Here is a 23,792-nt window from a genome sequence, read left to right on the forward strand (position 1 = left end):
ACCTTCTTTGCTTTTACTCTCTGTTCTATCAGACTATATTAATTTGCTTGGGAATAGGATAAATTTTCTCTTAAAATGACTATATAATTTCTTGAGCTTAGTATTGTCCTCAAGATAATTATGCTTTCATTAAAGTGAGAATTCCATTGTAGATATTTTATCACAATGATAAAATGGTAATATGCTCCAGAGTATCTTTTTTACAAAATTAACATCAATCAAAAGAAAGTACAACTTTCCTCGAAATATCAGACCGTTCATTGACACTATCAGAATCACAACATGATTTACTATCACTAACTTATTTGACATGAAATTTGTTGTTTTGCAACAAAGATATAAAATTATTTTTAGTACAAAATTAGTAAACCATGCAGAGAAAAAGGAATAACAAGGTTGTGTTCATGGGGTCATGGACCATATGGAGATATTATGGGGAGGGGAAAAAAAGCTGTTCTGAAATAATAGAATGTGAGTTTTCAGGATCCTGGTGGCAGTAACAAGACAAGAGCATGTCCTGGATGGTGAGGGTCCTTAATGATGATACTGCCTTCTGGAGGAACCGCCTCTTGAAGTTTTCCCTGATGGTGGGGAGGGTTGTGCTGAGATGGAGCTGGCCGACTCTACAGCCTCTTATGATCCTGTGTGTTGGAGTCTCCACACCAGACTGTGATAAAACCAGTTAGAATGCCCTCCACCATACATCTGTAGAAATTTACAAGTGTCTTTGGTGGCATAGCACACAAACTCCTAACAAACAGAGCCACTGGCATGCCTTCTTCATGATTGCATCAATATATTGGGCCCAGGATGGATCCTCTGAGAACTTGAAACTGCTCACCATTTCCATCACCGACCACTCAGTGAGGATAGGTGTGTGTTCCCCCAGCTTCCCCTTCCTGAGTTCACAGTCAATTCCTTGGTCTTGTTAATGTTGAGTGTGAAGGTACTGTTGGGCCACCATTCAACCAGCGGAACTACCACACTCCTGTGCTTGTCTTCATTGCCACCTGAGATTTTACTAACAGCTGCCATCTGTAAAAGTCAGTGTTTTATTATATCTAGGATATAACATTAGTTGACATGACAGGAATATGGTTTGGCTGCCAGCTGTAATAGAACCTGTATTATTGGGGAAAAATCACCAACACATTGACACAGGCCTTTTTGATAAGGCTCATCATCAAGAGGATAAAATACTGAGTTACAGTATATACAGACCTCCAAATAGTAGTAAGGATGTGGTCTACAAATTACAATGGGAGATAGAAAATGCATTCAAAATGGCAATGTTATGATAGTCATGGGAGATTTCAATATGCAGGTAGATTGAGAAAATCCAGTTGTTGCTAGATTCCAAGAGAGGGAATTTCTAGAGTACCTATGAGATGGCCTTTTAGAACAACTCATGATCGAGTCTACTGGGAGATCAGATACTCTATGATGTGGAATGAACCAGAATTGATTAGAAAGCTTGAGAACTTAAGGGGCTGTGATCATAATATGAAAGAATTCACTCAGCAATTTGAGAAGCTAAAATCAGATGTATCGGTATTACAGTGGAGTAAGGGAATTACGGAGGCATGAAAGAAGAGCTGGCCAAAATTGATTGGAAGGAAATACTAGCAGTGATGACATCAGAGTAGCAATAGCTGGAGTTTCTGGGAGCAATGAGGAAGGAGCAAAATAGATACATCCCAAAGAAGTAGTATTCTAAAGGGAGGATGACACAACCATGGCTGACAAGAGAAGTCAAAGCCTTCATAAAAGCCAAAGAGGGGGCACATAATAGAGTAAAAGTTAGTGGGAAGTTAGAGGATTTGGGAAGCTTTTAAAAAGCAGCAGATGGCAACTAAAAAGTAATAAAGAAGGAAAAGATATAATACGAAGGTAAGTTAGCCAATAATATTAAAGAGGATACAAGAGCTTTCTTCAGATATGTAAAGGGGAGGCGAGAGTAGATATTGGACCACTGGAAAATGACACTGGGGAGGTAGTAATGGGAAACAAGGAAATGAATAAGTATTTTGCATCAGTCTTCATTGTGGAAAACAATAGCAGTATACTGGATGTTTGAGAGTGACGGGCAGAAGTGAGTGAAGCTGCCATTACTAGTGAGGAGCTACTTGGAAAACTGAAAGGTCTGAAGGGAGTTAAGTTAGCTGGAGTAGATGGTTTACACCTCAGGTTTCTGAAAGAGGTGGCTGAAGAGATTGTGAAGGCATTAGTAATGATCTTTTCAAGAACCAATTGATTCTAGCGTGGTTCCAGAGTCCTGGAAAATTGGAAATATCACTCCACTTTTCAAAAATGAAGAAGGGCAGAAGAAAGGAAATTGTAGGGTGGTTAGTCTGACTTCAGTGGTTGGGAAGATGTTGGAGTTGATTGTTAAGGATAAGGCTTTGGGGTACTTGGAGGCATATGATAAAATAGGCTGAAGTCAGCATACTTAAAGGCAAATCTTGCCTGGCAAATCTGACATTTTTTTGAAGAAATAGCAAACAAGATAGACAAAGGAGGATAGATGCATGTTGTGCACTTGAATTTTCAGAAGACCTTTGATGAGGTGCCATACATAAGGCTGCTTAACAAGTAAGAACCCACAGCATTACTGGAAAGGTACCAGCATGGATAGAGCATTGGATGATTGGCAGGAGGCAAAGAGTGGAAATAAAGGAAACTTTTTCTGGTTGGCTGCCAGTGACTAGTAGTATTCCACAGGGATCAGTGTTGGGACTGCTTCTTTGTACATTATATGTCAATGATTTGGATGATGGTCAAATTTTGCAGGCAATACAAAGATAGGTGGAGGGGAAGGTAGTTTTGATGAAGTAGAGAGAACACAGAAGGACTTAGACAAATTAGGAGAATGGGCAAAGAAGTGGCAGATGGAATAGTGCTGGGGAAGTGTATGTCCATATACTTTGGTGGAAGAAATAAAAACTTAGCCTGTTTTCTAAATGGTGAGAAAATTCAAGAATCTGAGGTGCAAAGGCACTTTGGAATCTTGTGCCGGATTCCCTAAAGGTAACTTGCAGGTTGAGTCTGTGGTAAGGAAGACAAATGCAATGTTAGCATTTATTTGGGAGAGGACTAGAATACAAAAGCAAGGACGTAATGCTGAGGCTTTATAAGGCACTAATGAGGCTTCACTTGGAGTATTGAGAGCAGTTTTGGGCCCCTTATCTAAGAAAAGTTGTGCTGATATTAGAGAAGATTCAAAGGAAGTTCGTGAAAATTATTCCGGGATTGAAAGGTTTATAATATGGGGAGTGTTTGAAGGCTCTGGGCCTGTACTCAATGGAATTCAGTAGAATGAGGAAGGATCTAAATGAAACCTATTCACTGTTGAAAGGTCTCGATAAAGTGAATGTGGAGGGGATGGTTCTTATGGTGGGGGAATCTAAGCCCCAAGCATACAGCTTCAGAATAGATGGCTTTTCATTTAGAACAGAGATGAGGAATTTCTTTGGTCAGAGAATGGTGAATTTGTGGAATTCATTTCCACATGCGGCTGTGGAGGCCAAGTCATTGGGTACATTCAAGGCAGAGGTTGATAGATTCTTGATTAGTCAGGGTATGAAGAGATATGCGGAGAAGGCAGGCGAATGGGGCCGAGAAAGAAATGGATCAGCCATGATGGAATGACGGAACAGACTCAATGGACCAAATGGGCTAATTCTGCTCCTGCTCCTGTATCTTATGTTCTTATGGTCATATGATTTTCTCTGGAGCAACAGAAGCTGTGGGGAGATCTGATAGAGATCTATAAGATTGAGAGGCATAGATGGAGTACAGCCAATATCTTTTTCCCAGGGTTGAAATGTCCAGAGGCAAAGGACATGCATTCAAGGGGAGAATGAATAAATCTGAAGGAAATGTGCGGAGCAAATATTTCACTCAGAGTGGTGGCTGCCTAGAATATGCTTAGGTGGGTGGTGGTCAAAGCAAATAAGGTAGACCTTTCAAAAGTCTCTTAGTTAGACACATAATTAAGCAGAGAAAGGAGGAATAGGGTCATTGTGTGGGCAGAAGTGATTTATTTAGTTCAGCATCCAAATACAGGTTGAGCATCCCTTATCCAAAATACTTGGGGCCAGAAGTGTTCCAGCTTTTGGATTTTTTCAGATTTTGGAATATAGAAGAGCTATCTTGTGGATGGACACAAGTCTAAACACAAGATCTGTTTCCATTACATATACAGTTTATACATATACCCTGAAGGTAGTTTTATATAATATTTTTAATAATTTTGTGCATGAAACAATGTGTACATTGAACCTTCAGAAATATAAGCTATCACTACCTTGGCTAAGCAGGTGGGCAGTCAGTGGCTGTTTGGCTTCGCCATCATCCCTGACTCTAAATTGATGCTCTATCAGTAAGCAGCCTTTGGGTTACACTTGTTCAACACCTATAGGTACTGATGCAGCTGTTCAGCCTGTTAGATTTTCATCAGTGATGATCTTGGCAAACTTATCAATGAATTGCTCGGCTGTTTCGTAATCAGCAGACACTTTATCACCACAAATCCTTTAATATTTAATGCTATACCATTTATTTAAAAAAAAGTTCTGCAACCAGCCTACTAAATAATCATAACTACCTTCAATTTTCGCTTCATTGTGATAGATCTTTGCTTGTTTCATGATGAGCATACTGTTAAGCTACATATACTCACTCCAATACTAATGAATCCACTCTTCTAATACATATCAAGATCTTCATTTTTCATTTTTGTGCAGTTTTTCAATTTTTCATTAACTTCTGTTCATTACATAAATGAGGTTATTTCTCAGAGCTGTCTGTGGTGTGCAGAGACCTGGGCATCACCTTGTGGAATATTCCATTTGTGGTGTCATGTCACCACTCAAAACATTTTCGGATTCAGAGTTTTTCAGATTCTGGAATTTCAGATAAGGGTTGTACAATCTGTACTTGTTTAAATAGTAAAACATGGTGGTGGTCCTGTTCCTGTGCTGTACTGTTCAATCTTCAAAGTTCTGAGCATATCCATTTTTCTGCATTCCATGTATATTCATGTGCCTATCGAAAAGCCAGTGAGATGCCATTATTGTACCTGCTTCCATCACCATCCCAGCAACCCGTTCCAGGCAACTACCATTCTCCCCATAAGCAACTTGTTCTGCTTATCATCTTAAAACTTGCACACTCTCACCTTTGTGGCATTTAATTGCAATTAAAGATTCTTCCCCCAAGATGAAGCATTAATAATATACTGAGAACTTACTAATTAGAAATGAAATAACCTGATTGGGATACCACTGCAAAACTGTGTGATAAATTAGGTGACAGATAATGGATGAAAAAATGAGCTTTAGGTTGCTGTAATTAATTTTTGGAGATATTACTTTAATCAGGAATGTTAAGGGTTGATTGAATGGAGATGTTGACTGACAGACAGCTTGGTGGATTGGGCAAGTGGAGGCTATTTCCACTGGGGGTGGGGATCAATAACCAAGCATCACAGATTAAAAATAATCAGTAAATGAACTAGAGAAAAAGTGATACTGTAATGCAAGAAAGACAACAAATCCTGGTAATCTGAGTTATTGTGAAATAGCCCAAGCTGCTGGAGAGGCTGGTGGTAGGAAATTCATTCAGAGCTTTTTAAATAGAAGAGGATTTGCATGGTATTTTATTTATTCTTAATAGACTGGTCTCAGAATCCGAATCAGGTTTATTATCACTGACATATGTCATGAAGTTTGTTGTTTTATTGAAGCAGTGTAGTGCAATGCATAAAAATTGGGTTTTACATTAAATAGACAGACAGATAGACAGTGCAAAAGCAGAATAGTGAGCAGTATTCATGGGTTTATGGACCGTTCAGACATCTGATGGAAAAGGAAAAGAAGCAATTCCTAAAATACTGAGTGTAGATCTTCAGGCTCTAGTATCTCCTCTGCGATAGCAGTAATGAGAAGAGAGTGTATCCCGGATGTTGAGGGTTTTCAATCATGGATGAAGAACTTAAGAGGGTCCTTGGTGGAAGTGGATATGATAGTGGAGATTAAGAGACTGTTAGTCAGACATAGGAATATGCAGGCAATGGAGGGATATGGATTGTGTACGGGCAGAAGAGAATTGGTTTCGTTCAGCATCATTTTCAGTGCAGACACTGTGGACCAAAGTGCCCGTTCCTGTGCTGTACCATTCTATGTTCCCTGAAAGCTGGCATAAATGCTGTCTTTCTGTGCTATAAGGAAATGTGACTATAATGATAAAGATCTTCTGGAGAGATTTGCTAACCTTTGAGAATACCTGGAGAGTATTAAAGCTTTTACAGTTATACTGCTTCAAAGAGTTCAGGTTTCAAAGGTGCATTTAATGTCAGAGAAAAGTATACAATATACATCCTGAAATACTGTTGAAAGTATCCTGACTGATTGCATCATGGTCGGATACGGCAATTCAAATGTGCAGGAGCATAAGAAGCTGCAGAGAGTACTGAATTCAGACCAATGCACCATGGGCACATCCCTCCCTACCATCAGAGGTACAGTATCTACTGAAGACACTACCTCAATTCAAGAACGAATCATCCATCATCAAAGATCCCCACCATCTGGGCCATGTTATCTTCTCACATCTACCAACGGGCAGAATGTACAGAATCCTGAAGCCCCACACCAATATGTTCAAAAACAGTTATTTCCAAACAACCTTCAATTTTTGAACAAATCCGCAGTTTAGCAACACTGTCATCACTTTGATCACTGGTTTCAATGCATTAATCATCCCAAGTCAATTCTCGGGAATTGTATCAAACTGTGTTCTACACAGAACCACATAATGAAATGCAAGGGCAAGTGATTAAACTCTTCTTCAAAGATATAGATTGTAAGGAGCATCTTAAGTCACATTTCTACAGTATCGTTAGTTCAGCTTATTATCGTTACATTTAATGAGATACAGTGAAAAGTTGCTGGTGCCTTCCAGACAGAGCAAGCCGTACGTAAGTACAGCGAAGTAGAAAAAATAATGCAAAATGGAAAGTTTCAGTTCAAGAGAAAGTGCGTGCAAGCTGTTTTTGAAATTGGTAGTGCATACCTTCAGGCTTTTCTATTTTCTGCCTGATGGGAGAAGGGAGAAGAGAGAATGACCAGGGTGTCAGGGGTCGATTATATTGGCTGCTTTCCTAAGGCAGCAAGAAGTCAATACTGAGTCAATGGAGAACCAAACTGGTGAAATTGGTCAATTAGTTTATTGCATACTGAGGTACGTGAAAAACTAGTCCTTCATGCCGTCCGTAAAGATCAATTCATTACAGCAGCACATTGAGGTATGTAAAATGAGGCTGGTTTTTGCAATGGACTAGGCTGAGTGCATAACTCTCAATTACTGCAGTTTCAGGCATAGCAATTGCTGTACCAACCTGTGATATGTCCAGATAGGATGCTTTCTATGGTGCATCAAAAAAAATGGTAAGGGTAATCAGAGATTAGTAAGTACCTGTAAAATACGTGATCAAAAGAATTTCAACAAACTGTTCTGCAGAGGCAAGGCAGATGGACAGACTGCTCTCATTAATGGCAAGAAATAATGAAATACGAAATAAGATGCTCAAAATCTTGCCAATAAGCCTGGTTTTAAGGACCATTTTGGGATACACATGGCTGTGATATACCTTTCAATGAAAGAGCACGGGAGAGAATTGGAGTGGTTAGTGTAATATTAGTACAGCCCCACTAAGCTGGGTCCGATTCTGCTGCTGTCTGTAACAAGGTTGTACGTTCTCCCTGTGACTGCCTGAGTTTCTTCCAGTTTCCTCCCACATTCCAAAGTTAGTTAGTTGGTCACGTGGGTATAATTGGGCAGTGAGGGCTTGTTAGTCCAGATAGGCTTGCTACCATGCTGAATCTAAACAAAAATAAAAATATATGATTTTTAGGCAAAGATCTTGTACAGTTTGGATACATGTCTAGCCTGATTTGACACAACCAGAGACGCTGATCAGATGTAAACCAGACCAATTATAGTTCTCAGTTCTATACAACTGAGACCTTATTGCCCCACATCCAGGCCTGATCCCACTGTGTTTCTGATCATTGAGCATTTAATACTCCAGACAGAAAACCAACAATAAATCTCTTTAATATTCCATTTCATTTACCCAATAGTCTGGTAAAGAAAAGAAACTGAATTTGAGTTTGCTAACTAAATCATTTAACCTGCCATTTCCAGTCATGTAATATTTATCATAAACTTTAACAGTACTGGACAAACTGTGGCAAACTCCCTCAAAGTACATTCTGCTCACTGTCCTGAATTTCTACTGACATAAACAATTCTTATCTTCCTCCAAATTTAAACTTAACATTATCTTTTCCCATACTTTTTGCTAGATTTCTCCCTGATAAATGTTGACAGTGAGTAATAATACTTAGAAATCCAAGGCTTCTCGGAAATGGAAAAAACTTGGTCAGGCACAGAAAATGAATATGTTTATGTAATTAATATTCTTTAAGGTGCCGCCACTGACAGCAGGAAAGATGTGGAGGCTTTAGAAAGGATACAAAAGAGGTTCACCAGGATACTGCCTGGATTAGAGGGCACATGCTATAAGGAGAGCTTGGTCAAACTTAGGTCATTTTCTCGAGAGCAGTAGAAGATAAGGGGAGACATGAAGTTTATACAATTATAAGAGGCATAGATAGGCCAGATAGAGTTTTGTTCCCAGTGGAAATGTCAAATATTTGAGTGCATGTACTTAGGGTGAGTGGGGCGTGTGGGAAAAGATTTTTACAGAGAGAATGGAGGGAGCTTGGAACGGGTGTCCGGAGTGGAAGCAGATATGATTATAGTGTTTAAGAGGCTTTTAGATAGATATATAGAATCTAGAACGTGGAACATAGTACATGGAACAGTGCTTTCCTGGCCATAGCATCAATATGTTTGGACCAGGATAGGCTACTGATCATCTAATCTAATAATCTAATCTAATGTTCATTCCTAGGAACTTGAAACTCCCATCTCTCTCAACCTTAGCACCATTGTTGTAAACAGGAGAGTGTGTACTGTCTCCTTTCTGAAAACGTTCAGTTGTGTTGTTTTGCTGCTTTCAAGGAAGGGCTGTTGTCACAACACCATATCATAAGACTTTCTACCTCTTTCTCTAACTCTCCAACTCATTGTCATTTGAGATACAGCCCACTTTGGTAGTACCACCTGCAAACTTGTAGATGGAGTTCAAGCAGAATCTGGCCATACAGTCGTGAGTGTATAGTGAGTAAAATATAGGTGTATCACCAAAGGCTCTTACAGATTTCTATAGGTGTACTGTGAAGAGTATTCTGATTGGTTGCATCACAGCCTGTTATGGAGGCACCAATGCACAAGGTTGCAAGAAACTGTTAAGGGTTTTAGACTCTGTTAGTTCTATTCTGGGCAAAAGCCTCCCCACTAGTGAGGACAACTTCAGCTGGTGGTGCCTGAAGAAGGCAATATACGTCAGGAAAGACCCTCACCATCTGGTACCTTCCCTCTTTTCGTTAAGACCAGCAGGGAGAAGACCCACACTCAATGATTCAGAAACAACTTCTTCACCACCATCAATTTCTGAATAGTCTATGAACCACCAAACACGACCTTGCTAATCCTTTTTTTCACTATTTAATGTTGTAATTTATGGTAAAGTTATGTCTGCACTGTACTTTGCTGCAAAACCATGTTTCACATCATATAAGTCAGTAGTACTAAATTTGATTCTGATTTTGATTCCTGTTTATGTTAAACCAATCTTTAAGCCATTCTTGAAATGTATGTCAGAGACAAGAGTTAACAATGTTACTTTCAATTAATATTGGGATTTTTTAATTGAATACTATTTCATTGAAGGGTTGCTTTGATCTGAAAGAGGATTTGCCACAGTTGAGAACCGCCTGCATATTTATGTTCTGAATTACAATGTATGACACAACCTGCTTTTTTGGCTAATGAAGTAATATCATTTTTACATTTCTTCTTTCATTAGTGCGGTCAATTTCATGCACTTTATTACTGTTAAATTGTTGGAAATAAGCAACCTTTCTCTCTGACTTTATCCAAATTCATCTGCCATTAAATTGCAGCTAGTAAATGTAGATTATATGAAGATGAAGGGGAGGATTAGATGGCATCAAATTAAAATCTGTTTGACACATGCAGAGCTTTCACAATCACACAGAAACTGTTCAAGAAGAACCTTTCCAGTTTTTGAATGGCAGAAGCCCAGAAATTCAGACTGAAGTAAAAAAAATCACAGTAAAATAAATAAAAACAGCTAAATTAATGAATCTGCTCCCTCATCCAGTTTGACAAGGCAAATCTATTCCCAGAATAAGATGCCAGGAATGAAGTAACAACAGAGTCTTGCTCTACAAACACCTCCACACAGGGACAAGGCTTACTCACCCATGTCCAGCTTCTACACAGGTCCATGAGTGTGAAGAATGAAGAGTCAGTGGTGCAGGGGGTAGAGTCACTGCTCTAGCGACCCAGATTCAATCATGACCTCTGGTGCTGTCAACATGGAGTTTGCACACTCTCCCTGTGACTGCATGGTTTCCCCCAGGTTTTCCGATTTCCTTCCAGAAGTGAGGGATGGCTGCTGTAAATTACACCCAGTGTGTAGGTGGCTGGAGGGAGAATCAGGTCAGGGGGAGTTAGGACATCAACCACCACAGGCCCATGATGCTGTGTTGGACTAATCATTGCCATTGCTGCTTGTGTTGCTCTGCTGAATAATGTAGGCATGTTATGTTGGCGCCAAAATGTGTGGCAACACTTGCGGGTGTCCCCAACACATCTATAGATGTATTGGTTGTTAATGCAAATTACACATTTCACTGCATGTTTCAATATACATGTGATAAACAAATCAGAATTGAAATGCTTAATTAAATATCTAACTTAATCCCTTCTGCCTAAACAACGTCCAGTGACTACTTATTGGCTCCCAAAAACAAAAGAAAGAAAGCTACTAAATACCTTATTAATAAACTTTATCAATAACATAGAACATAGAATAGTACAGCACATATCAGGCCCTTCGGCCCACAATGTTGTGCTGACCCTCAAACCCTGCCTCCCATATAACCCCCCCCACCTTAAATTCCTTCATATACCTGTCTAGTAGTCTCTTAAACTTCACTAGTGTATCTGCCTCCACCACTGATTCAGGCAGTGCATTCCATGCACCAACCACTCTCTGAGTAAAAAACCTTCCTCTAATATCCCCCTTGAACTTCCCACCCCTTACCTTAAAGCCATGTCCTCTTGTATTGAGCAGTGGTGCCCTGGGGAAGAGGCGTTGGCTGTCCACTCTGTCTATTCCTCTTAATATCTTGTATATCTCTATCATGTCTCCTCTCATCCTCCTTCTCTCCAAAGAGTAAAGCCCTAGCTCCCTTAATCTCTGATCATAATACGTATTCTCTAAACCAGGCACCATCCTGGTAAATCTCCTCTGTACCCTTTCCAATGCTTCCGCATTCTTTCTATAGTGAGGCAACCAGAACTGGACACAGTACTCCAAGTGTGGCCTGACCAGAGTTTTATAGAGCTACATCATTACATCGCGACTCTCAAACTCTATCCCTCGACTTATGAAAGCTAATACCCCATAAGCTTTCTTAACTACCCTATCTACCTGTGAGGCTACTTTCAGGGATCTGTGGACATGTACCCCCAGATCCCTCTGCTCCTCCACACTACCAAGTATCCTGCCATTTACTTTGTACTCTGCCTTGGAGTTTGTCCTTCCAAAGTGTACCACCTGGCACTTCTCCGGGTTGAACTCCATCTGCCACTTCTCAGCCCACTTCTGCATCCTATCAATGTCTCTCTGCAATCTTTGACAATCCTCTACACTATCTACAACACCACCAACCTTTGTGTCATCTGCAAACTTGCCAACCCACCCCCCTACCCCCACATCCAGGTCGTTAATAAAAATCACGAAAAGTAGAGGTCCCAGAACAGATCCTTGTGGGACACCACTAGTCACAACCCTCCAATCTGAATGTACTCCCTCCACCACGACCCCCTGCCTTCTGCAGGCAAGCCAATTCTGAATCCACCTGGTCAAACTTCCCTGGATCCTATGCCTTCTGACTTTCTGAATAAGCCTACTGTGTGGAAACTTGTCAAATGCCTTACTAAAATCCAAGTAGATCACATCCACTGCATTACCCTCATCTATATGCCTGGTCACCTCCTCATAGAACTCTATCAGGCTTGTCAGACATGATCTGCCCTTCACAAAGCCATGCCGACTGTCCTTGATCAGACCATGATTCTCTAAATGCGCATAGATCCTATCTCTAAGAATCTTTTCCAACAGCTTTCCCACCACAGACGTAAGGCTCACTGGACTATAATTACCCAGACTATCCCTACTACCTTTTTTGAACAAGGGGACAACATTCGCCTCCCTCCAATCCTCTGGTACCATTCCCGTGGACAACGAGTACATAAAGATCCTAGCCAGAGGCTCAGCAATCTCTTCCCTCACCTTGTGGAGCAGCCTGGGGAATATTCTGTCAGACCCCGGGGACTTATCCGTGCTAATGTATTTTAAAAACTCCAACACCTCCTCTCCTTTAATATCAACATGCTCCAGAACATCAACCTCACTCATATTGTCCTCACCGTCATCAAGTTCCCTCTCATTGTTGAATACCAAAGAGAAGTATTCATTGAGGACCTCGCTCTCTTCCACAGCCTCCAGGCACATCTTCCCACCTTTATCTCTAATCGGTCCTACCTTCACTCCTGTCATCCTTTTTTTCTTCACATAATTGAAGAATGCCTTGGGGTTTTCCTTTACCCTACTCACCAAGGCCTTCTCATGTCCCCTTCTTGCTCTTCTCAGCCCCTTCTTAAGCTCCTTTTTTGCTTCTCTGTATTCCTCAATAGATCCATCTGATCCTTGCTTCCTAAACCTCATGTATGCTGCCTTCTTCCACCTGACTAGATTTTCCACTTCACGTCACCCATGGTTCCTTCACCCTACCATTCTTTATCTTCCTCACCAGGACAACATTTACTCAGCTCTGTGCTGAACTGAGGCTCCGACTGCAGTGATGGCTGGATTCGCGTTGGTTGTCTCGCAATGTTTACAATAAACTGAGGGTCCGGCTGCAGTGATGGCTGGCTTCGCGTCTTCTATAAAACTTCAGTTCTGAAGCTATTTTACTTACTTTTATCGCTTGCACGATTTGTTTTTTTTCTTCACTCCCTCTCTGCATTGGGTTTTTTGATGGCTTTCTATTTTTAAAGGGTTCTTCTGTGGGTCCTTTGTTTTATGGCTACCTGTAAGGAGACAAATTTGAAGGTTGTATAATGTATACATACTTTTATTGTAAATGTACTTTGACCTTTGATATCCCTCCATTCTCTGTATATTCATGTGCCTATCTAAGAGCTTCTTAAATACCTTTATCATATTTTGCTCCACCCCTCCTCCCCTCTCTGTGTTTAAAAAAAAATGTCCTACACATTCTTTTGAACTTGTCTCCCCTCTTTAAACGCCTGCCCTCTAATGTTAGACATTTCAACTTTGGGAAAACGATACCGGTTGTCTGCTCAGTCTATGTCTCTTGTAATCATAATGAGCAGATAAGAGAGGACTGGTTGAAGTGAAATGTGAGAGAGCAGGCTCAGTGAGAAATTGCATGGACTCAATGGTCTGAATTGCCTCTCTGTGTCATTGGGGGAGTGGTAGTGGGAAATAATGTATGATAGAAGTGTTCAATGTATAAAGAAAGGAAGTATATCGATATTGTGTAGGCAAAAGGGATTAGTCAAGGGGCCATTTGATTGGTTTAGCGCAAGATGATGTGCTGAGTGTTCTGTTCCTGTGCTGTACAGTTCTATGTTCTAGTTACTGAGAAAGTGAGAGAGAGGGAAGCAGAAGTCAGATGTATCAGTATTGCAATGGAATAAAGCGAATTACAGAGACATGAGAGAAGAGCTTGCCCAAGTGAATTGGATGGGGATACTGGTGGGAATGATGGCAGAGCAGAGGTGGATGATGTTTCTGGGAATAGTCCATAAGGTGCAGGATAGATATGTCCCACAGAAGAAGAATTTCCCAAATGGCAAGAGTAGACAACTGTGGCTGACAAGGGAAGTTAAGGACTGTATAAAAGCCAAATAAAGAGCATATAAGGTAGCAAAAGTAAGTGGGAAGTTGGATGATAGGCAAGGTTTTAAAAGCCAACAAAGGGCAACTTAAAAAAAAAAGCCAAAAGAAGAGAAAAGATGAAAAATGAGAGCAAACCAGTTGATGATATTAAGCAGGATAATAAAAGTTTTTTCAGTTACATAAAGAATAAAAGGGAGAGTTGATATTGAACCACTGGAAAATAATGCTGGAGAGGGAGTAATGGGAGACAAAGAAATGGCAGATGAACTTAAGTAATATGCTTCATTCTTTACAGTAGAAGATACTAGCAAGGTGCCTGAGGTCCTTGAGTGTCAGGAAGCAGGAGTGAGTGCCATTGTTATTACAAAGAAAAAAAATGTGAGGCAAACTCAAAGGTCTAAAGGTAGAAAAGTCACCGGACAGGATGGACTACATCCCAGAATCCTGAGGGAGATTACCGAAGAGATACGGACGCATTGGTCATGATCTTTCAAGAATCACTTGATTCTGGCATGGTCCTGGAGGACTGGAAGATTGCAAAAGTCATTCCACTCTTTAAGAAGGGAGGAAGACAAAAGAGAAGAAATTATACACCACTTAGTCTAACCTCAGTCATTGGGAAAGTGTTGGAGTCCATTATTAAGGATGAGGTTTCGGGCTACTTGGAGACTAATGATAAAATAACTCAACGTCAGAATGGTTTCTGTAAAGGGAAATCTTGCCTGTTAAATCTGTTAAGAGTTCTTTGAGGAAGGAACAAGGAGAGGCAGTGGTTGTCATATACTTAGATTTTCAGAAGGCATTTGATAAGGTGCCTCACATGAGGCTGCTTAACAAGATAAAAGCCAATGGTGTTACAGGAAATGTACTGGCATGGACAGAGGAATGGCTGATAGGCAAGAAGCAGTGAATAGGAATAAAGGGGGCCGTTTCTGGTTGGCTGCCAGTGACTGGTGGTGTTCCCCAGGGGTCAGTATTGGGACTACTACTTTTCACATTGTTTGTCACTGATTTAGATAGTGGAATTGATGGCTTTGTGGCAAAGTTTGTGGATGATATGAAGGTAAATGGAGGGGTAGGTAGTGCTGACAAAGAAATGTGATTGCAACAGGACTTAGACAAATTGGAAGAATGGACAAGAGTGGCAGATGGAATACAATGTTGGGAAATATATGATAATGCATTTTGGTAAAAGGAACAATAGTGCAGACTATTATCTAAAGGGGAGAAAATTCAAAGATCAGAGGTGCAAAACGACTTGGGGGTCCTTGAGCAAGACTCCCAGAAGGTTAATTTACAGGTTGAGCCTGTGGTAAAGAAGGCAAGTGCAATGTTGACATTTATTTCAAGGGGAATAGAATATAAAAGCAAGGAGATAATGCTGAAGCTTTATAAGACACTAGTCAGGCTGCACTTGGAGTATTGTCAACAGTTTTGGGCCACTTATCTCAGAAAGGATGTACAGTCTTTGGAGAAACTCCAGAGGAGGTTCATGAGGATGATTCTGGGAATGAAGGGGTTAACATATAAGGAGCGTTTGGCAGCTTTGGACCTGTACTCACTGGAATTTAGAAGAATGTGTGGGGATCTCATTGAAACCTACCAAATTTTGAAAGGACTATATAAGGTGGATATTGAGAGGATGTTTCCTCTGTCGTGGGTTTCCAGAACTAGAGGGCACAACCTCAAAACTGAGGGATACCTTTTTAAACAGGAGGATTTTTTATAGCCAAAGAGTGGTGAATCTGTAGAATGCCCTGCCACAGACTGTGGTGGAGGCCAAGTCCTTGGGTGGAAAGTGGAAGTTGATAGATTCCTGATTGTTCAAGGCATCAAGGGATATGGTGAGAGGGCAGGTGTAGGGGGTTGAGTGGGATCTGGGATCAGCCATGATAAAATGGCGGAGCAGAGCTGCATGGTCTAATTGTGTTCCTATGTCTTATGGTCTAAAGTGCAGGGCAGGGAACTGATACCATGCAGGATTATGTCAAGGTGGATGGTAAGGTCTAGAGATTGTCCTTAACTTTCAAGACAGCCATTGAGATATCTTATAACAGCAGGGTAGATGATGACCTTAAGCAAGATGGTGTGTGTTTTTGAGTTTTTGCATCTCCTTCATGATGGAAAGGTGAGGAGAGAGATTGTCTGGGATGGGAGGGATCCTTAATTCTGTTGGCTACTTTACTGATGCAGCAAGAAGAGTAGAATGAGTTAATGTTGGCTAATGTTGGCAAAGTTAATTTACTAAAGTATTAAACTGAGGCCATTCTTGTGGAGGTGAAAGTAGATTCCAGTGAACCAGATTGAAGATGAAGTGGGATCAATACTTATCTAATCACTAAAGTTAATTACCTGCTCCTGCCTTCTCCTGTAACCTTTAATGCCTTACTAATCAAGAACTTATCATTCTCAGATTCAGATATACCTAATGACTTGGCCTCCACATCTGTCCGTGGTAATGAATCCTCTGGCTAAAGAAATTCCTCCTCATCTTTATCATAAAAGGACGGCTTTCTATTCTGAGGCTGTGCCCTCTGGTCCTAGGCTTTCTCACTACTGGAAACATCCTCTGCACATACACTTTACCTAGGCTTCACAGTATTCGCCAGGTTTCATTGAGATCCCACCTTCATTCTTCTAAACAGGCACAGAACCATTAAATGCTCCTCATGTGTTAACCCTTTCATTTCTGGGATCATTCATGTAAGCCTCCTGTTGACATTCTCCCACACCAGCACATCCTTTCTTAAGTAAGGGGCCCAAAGCTGTTCCCAAATTTCAAAACAAATTTATTATTGAATTACATATATGTCACCAAATACTACACTGAGATGCTTTTTTTGTAGGGATTCACAGTAAGTATAAAGAAATTCAGAAGAATCAATTAAACCTATACACAAGATGGATAAACAACTAATGTGCAAAAGGTAACAAACTGCAAACACAGAAAGAAACAAAAGTAAACAAAATAATAATAATAATAAATAAATAACAAATATCGTGAACATAAGATGAAAAGTCCTTGAGAGTGAATCCGTAGGTTGAGGGAACAGTTCAGTGTTGGGGGTGAATGAAGTTGAGTGAAGATATCCCCCTGGTTCGAGAGTCTGATGACTGAGAGGTAATAACTTCCAAGTACCTTAAAACTGTGCCCTCTCACATTAGCCATTTCAGCCCTGGGAGAAAGCCTCTGACTATCCACACGATCAATGCCTCTCATCCTCCGCCGTTCCAAGGAGAAAAGACCGAGTTTACACAACCTATTCTCATAAGGCATGCTCCCCAATCCAGGCAACATCCTTGTAAATCTCTTCTGCACCCTTTCTATAGTTTCCGTATTCTTCCTGTAGTGAGGTGACTATAACTGAGCGCGGTACTCCAAGTGGGGTGTAACCAGGGTCCTATATAACTGTAACATTACCTCTTGGCTCTTAAACTCAATCCCACGGTTGATGAAGGCCAATGCACCGTATGCTTTCTTAACCATAGAGTCAACCTACGTAGCAGCTTTGAGTATCCTATGGACTCGGACCCCAAGTTCCCTCTGATCCTCCACACTGCCAAGAGTCTTACCATTAATACTATATTCTGCCATCATATTTGACCTACCAAGATGAACCACTTCACACTTATCTGGGTTGAATTCCATCTACCATTTCTCAGCCCAGTTTTGCATCCTATCAATTTCCCGATGAAACCTCTGACAGCCCTCCACACAATCCACAACATCCCCAACCTTCATGTCATCAGCAAACTTACTAACCCATCCCTCCACTTCCTCATCAAGATCATTTATAAAAATCACGAAGAGTAAGGGTCTCAGAACAGATCCCTGAGTCCTGACGAAGGGTCTCGACCCGAAATGTTGACTGTACTTCTTCCTATAGATGCTGCCTGGCCTGCTGGGTTCCACCAGTATTTAGTGTGTGTTGCTTGAATTTCCAGCATCTGCAGATTTTCTTGAGTTCGCTGAGGCACACCACTGGTCACCGACCTCCATACAGAGTATGACCCGTCTACAACCACTCTTTGCCTTCTGTGGGCAAGCCAATTCTGGATCCACAAAGCAATGTCCCCTTGGATCCTATGCCTCCTTACTTTCTCAATAAGCCTTGCATGGGGTACCTTATCAAATGACTTGCTGAAATCCATATACACTACATCTACTGCTCTTCCTTCATCAATGTGTTTCGTCATATCCTCAAAAAATTCAATCAGGCTCGTAAGGCACGACATGCCCTTGACAAAGCCATGCTGACTATTCCTAATCATATTATGCCTCTCCAAATGTTCATAAATCCTGCCTCTTAGGATCTTCTCCATCAACTTACCAACCACTGAAGTAAGGCTCACTGGTCTTTAATTTCCTGGGCTATCTCTACTCCCTTTCTTGAATAAGGGAACAACATCTGCAACCCTCCAATCCTCCAGAACCTCTCCCATTCCCAATGACGATGCAAAGATCATTGCCAGAGGCTCAGCAACCTCCTCCCTTGCCTCCCACAGTAAGCTGGGGTACATCTCATCTGGTCCAAAAAAAGCGACTTATCCAAATTGATGCTTTCCAAAAGCTCCAGTATATCCTCTTTCTTAATATCTACATGCTCAAGCTTTTCAGTTCGCTGCAAGTCAGCACTACAATCACAAAGATCCTTTTCCATAGTGAATACTGAAGTAAAGTATTCATTAAGTACCTCTGCTATTGCCTCCGGTTCCATACACACTTTCCCACTGTCACACTTGATAGGTCCTATTCTTTCACGCCTTATCCTCTTGCTCTTCACATACCTGTAGAATGCCTTGGGGTTTTCCTTAATCCTGCCTACCAAGGCCTTCTCATGGCCCCTTCTGGCTCTCCTAATTTCCTTCTTAAGCTTCCTATTAGCCTTATAATCTTCTAGATCTCTAACATTACCTAGATTTCTGAACCTTTCATAAGCTTTTCTTTTCTTCTTGACTAGATTTACTACAGCCTTTGTACACCATGGTTCCTGTACCCTACCATAACTTCCCTGTCTCATTGGAACGTACCTATGCAGAACTCCATACAAATATCCCCAGAACATTTGCCACATTTCTTCCGTACCTTTCCCCAAGAACATCTGTTCCCAATGTAAGCTTCCAAATTCCTGTCTGATAGCCTCATAATTCCCCTTACTCCAATTAAACACTTTTCTAACTTGTCTGTTCCTGTCTCTCTCCAATGCTATTGTAAAGGAGATAGAATTATGATCACTCTCTCCAAAATGCTCTCCCACTGAGAGATCTGACACCTGACCAGGTTCACTTCCCAATACCAAATCAAGTACAGTCTCTCCTCTTGTAGGCTTATCTACATATTGTGTCAAGGAACTTTCCTGAACACACCTAACAAACTCCACCCCACCTAAACCCCTTGTTCTAGGGAGATGCCAATGGATATTTGGGAAATTAAAATCTCCCACCACAACAACTGTTATTATTACACCTTTCCAGGATCTGTTTCCCTATCTGCTCCTCGATATCCTTGTTACTATTGGGCGGCCTATAAAAAACACCCAGTAAAGTTATTGATCCCTTCCTGTTCCTAACCTCCACCCACAGAGACTCCGTAGAGAATCCCTCCATGTTGTCCACCTTTTCTGCAGCCGTGACACTATCTCTGATCAACAGTGCCACACCCCCACCTCCTTTGCCTCCCTCCCTGTCCATTCTGAAACATCTAAAACCCGGCACTGGAAGTAACCATTCCTGTCCCTGAGCCATCCAAGTCTCTGTAATGGCCACCACATCATAGCTCCAAATACTGATCCACGCTCTAAGCTCATCTGCTTTGTTCACAATACTCCTTGCATTAAAATAGACACATTTCAAACCGTCGGTGTGAGTGCATCCTTTCTCTATCACCTGCCTATCCTCCCTCACACACTGTCTCAAAGTTTTCTCTATTTGTGAGCCAACCGCCTCTTCCCCAGTCTCTTCAGTTTGGTTCCCAGCCCCCAATAATTCTAGTTTAAACTCTCCCCAGTAGCCTTTGCAAACCTCCCCGCCAGGATATTGGTCCCCCTGGGATTCAAGTGCAACCCGTCCTTTTTGTACAGGTCACACCTGCCCCAAAAGAGATCCCAATGATCCAGAAATCTGAATCCCTGCCCCCTGCTCCAATCTCTCAGCCGCGCATTTATTCTCCACTTCATTCTATTCCTATACTCACTGTCGCGTGGCACAGGCAGTAATTCCAAGATTACTACCTTTGTGGTCCTGTTTCTCAACTTCCTTCCTAACTCTCTGTAGTCTGTTTTCAGGACCTCTTCCCTTTTCCCACCCATGTCATTAGTTGATGGAGGAGATCCTGAGAGGCAGGATTTATAAACATTTAGAGAGGCATAATATGATTAGCGATATTCAGCATCACTTTGTCAAAGGCAGGTCATGCCTTACAAGCCTGATTGAATTTTTTGAGAATGTGACTAAACACATGGATAATGGTAGAGCAGTAGATGTAGCGTATATGGATTCCAGAAAGGCATTTGACAAGGTACCCCATGCAAGGCTTATTCAGAAAGTAAGGAGGTATGGGATCCAAGGGGACATTTCTTTGTGAATCCAGAACTGGCTTGCCCACAGAAGGCAAGGAATGGTTGTAGATGGGTCATATTTCGCATGGAGGTCGGTCACCAGTGGTGTGCCTCAGGGACCTGTTCTGGGACCCCTATTCTGCGTGGTTTTTATAAACGACCTGGATGAAGAGGTGGAGGGACGGGTTAGTAAATTTGCCGATGTCACAAGGTTGGAGGTGCTGTGGATAGTGTGGAGGGCTGCCAGAGGTTACTGTGGGAGATTGATACGATACAAAAATGGGCTGAGAGGTGGCAGAAGGAGTTCAACTCAGGTAAGTGTGAAGTGGTTCATTTTGGTAGGTCAAATATGATGGCAGAATATAGTATTAATGGTAAGACTCTTGGCAGTGTGGAGGATCGAAGGCTCTTGGGGTCAGAGTTCATAGGACACTCAAAGCTGCTGCGCAGGTTGACTCTGTGGTTAAGAAAAAATACAGTGCATTGGCCTTCATCAATTGTGGGTTTGAGTTTAGGCGCCAAGAGGTAATGTTGCAGCTATATAGGACCCTGGTCAGACCCCACTTGGAGTACTGTGCTCAGTTCTGGTCACCTCACTGTAGGAAGGATGTGGAAACCATAGAAAGGGTTCAGAGGAGATTTACAAGGATGTTGCCTGGATTGGGGAGCATGCCTTATGAGGATAGGTTGAGTGAACTCAGCCATTTTTCCTTGGAGTGACGGAGGATGAGAGGTGACCTGATAGAGGTGTATAAGATGATGAGAGGCATTGATTGTGTGGATAGTCAGAGGCTTTTTCCCAGGGTTGAAATGGCTAACACGAGAGCGCACAGTTTTAAGGTGCTTGGAAGTATGTACAGAAGAAATATCAGGGGTGAATTTTTTATGCAGACTGTGGTGAGTGCGTGGAATGGGCTGCCAGTGACGGTGGAGGAGACGAATACAATAGGGTCTTGTAAGAGACTTCTGGACAGGTACATGGAGCTCAGAAAAATAAAGGGCTATGGGTAACCCTAGGTAGTTTCTCATGTAAGGACATGTTTGGCACAGCTTTGTGGGCTGAAAGGCCTGTATTGTGCTGAAGGTTTTCCATGTTTCTACGTTCTATGTCTATGTTTCTAAGGGCATCCTGATCTTCACCGTCCAGGTGTTCCAGGGTTGAGTGAAGAGCCAATGAAACGGCACCTACTGTTGACCTGTTGTGACAGTGGATCCAAGTCAATCTTCAGGCATGAATTGATACTGTATGTTTTATCTCCAACCTCTCAAATCACTTCATCACAGTGTATGTAAGTGTTATTGTCATTGAGACAGGTTGCAACATTCTTCTTTGGCACTGGTGAAACTGACGCCAGCTTGAAGCAGTTGACTGCCTTAGCAAGAGGTTAGAGATACCAGTGGACATTCCAGGCAGATGATCAGCACAGGTCTTCAGTACTCAGCCAGGTACCCTGTTTGGGCCAGAGGGGTTCACCATGGGTTCATCCTCTTGAAGGATGCTCTCATTCCGGCTTCAGAAACTGAAATCATAGGGTGGTCAGGGGCTGTGGGAATTTGTGAAGATGCCTCCATGCCCACAATACTCCAAATGAGCAATGTCTTCTAAATCCTTAGCATTACGTCCTTGCTTTTTTATTCTAGTCCTCTCAAAATGAATGCTAAAATTGCATTTGCCTTCCTTACTACCAACTCGATCTGTAAGTCAATATTTAGGGAGTCCTGCACTAGGGTTCCTAACTCCTTTTTCACCTCCAATTTCTGAATTTGCGCTGCATTCAGAAAATAGTATACACTTTTATCCCATCTGCAAAAGTGCATAACCATATACATCCCTATATAATATTCCATCTGCCACTTATTTTCCCATTCTAATTCGACTGGTAAGAGCCTCAGTGTGTCCTGGAATATTGAAATGTAAGTTACTTCAGTTGCACAAAAGCTAATTTATGCTACAATATGCACCAGTAACCACAATAAGTTGTATAAACATAATTGTATCATTAGTTTTGGTATCATTATAATTCTAACAGTGAATTGCAGTATTATTCATGTAGACTTTAATTATATTTTAATATACTGAGCAAATCTGTGCTTTTGTAATGAATGTCGTTCATCCTTATTAAGTGTTTAAGGAAGTTGCTTTGTGCAAACTCCATTCAGTACTCAGCCAGGATTTTGGAAAATAACCTTGTCCCAGTGAACAAATGAGACACGAGCTACTGAAAAGCAAAGAGCTCCAGATGTTGGAAACCTAGCGTGAACAAAACCTGCTGAAAATGCAGGAGCACTCAGCAGGTTGGGCAGCAGCTATGGAGGGAAATGGTCAGTCAGCCATTCCTCCCTACAAAACAGCAAGCCCACATTAGTGTCAATATCAGTGGAGACTCAAGAGACTGGAGCAACATATAAAAATGGTGGAGGATCTGATTAGTGTAACATTATTAGTGTCAGTGGCCTGAGCTTAATTCTGCCACTGACTGCAAGGAGTTTATATATTCTCCTCGTACCATCACAGGTTTCCATCAGGTGATTCAGTGCCCTCCAAAGACATGAGTTGGTAGGTTAAGTGGTCACCTGGGGTTAATTGTGTAGCCAGTGCCGTATCACTAAATAAAAGTAAATTAAAATGAACTCGGTGTTTATCCTCCTACACCCCACCCCCAGTCACCCAATGGGTCTCTCCTCCCAATGTTCTCGCCAGGTCCATTATCTGTTCATCAAATGAGCAGGATCACTGAGTTTCGTTTACAGTGAAGCCGGTACTCTGTTACACTGTTCTAACTTATGTGTTCTTTGTAAATCACTTCTACCGTCTTCAGTCATAATTTTAAGGGAATTTTCCTCTTTTCTACCTCATCATTTCTGTAGCTTCTCTTTCAGTGAGCCTTAATCCATTCAGGGAATATGGTTGTTTTATTTCTCTCAGCTGCAATTTCTCTTCACTATCGTTGATTGATACATAGTTCTCAAAAAGTGGTCACTTAGGTAGGCAGGGTGGTGGAGAAGGCTTTCGGCACGCAGGACCTCAGCAGTCAAGAGCAAGGAATGTAGAAGCCTGGATGTTACGTAGCAATTGTACAAAA

Source organism: Mobula birostris, chromosome 1 (genome assembly GCF_030028105.1).
Source record: "Mobula birostris isolate sMobBir1 chromosome 1, sMobBir1.hap1, whole genome shotgun sequence".
In the NCBI taxonomy this organism is placed as follows: Eukaryota; Metazoa; Chordata; class Chondrichthyes; order Myliobatiformes; family Myliobatidae; genus Mobula; species Mobula birostris.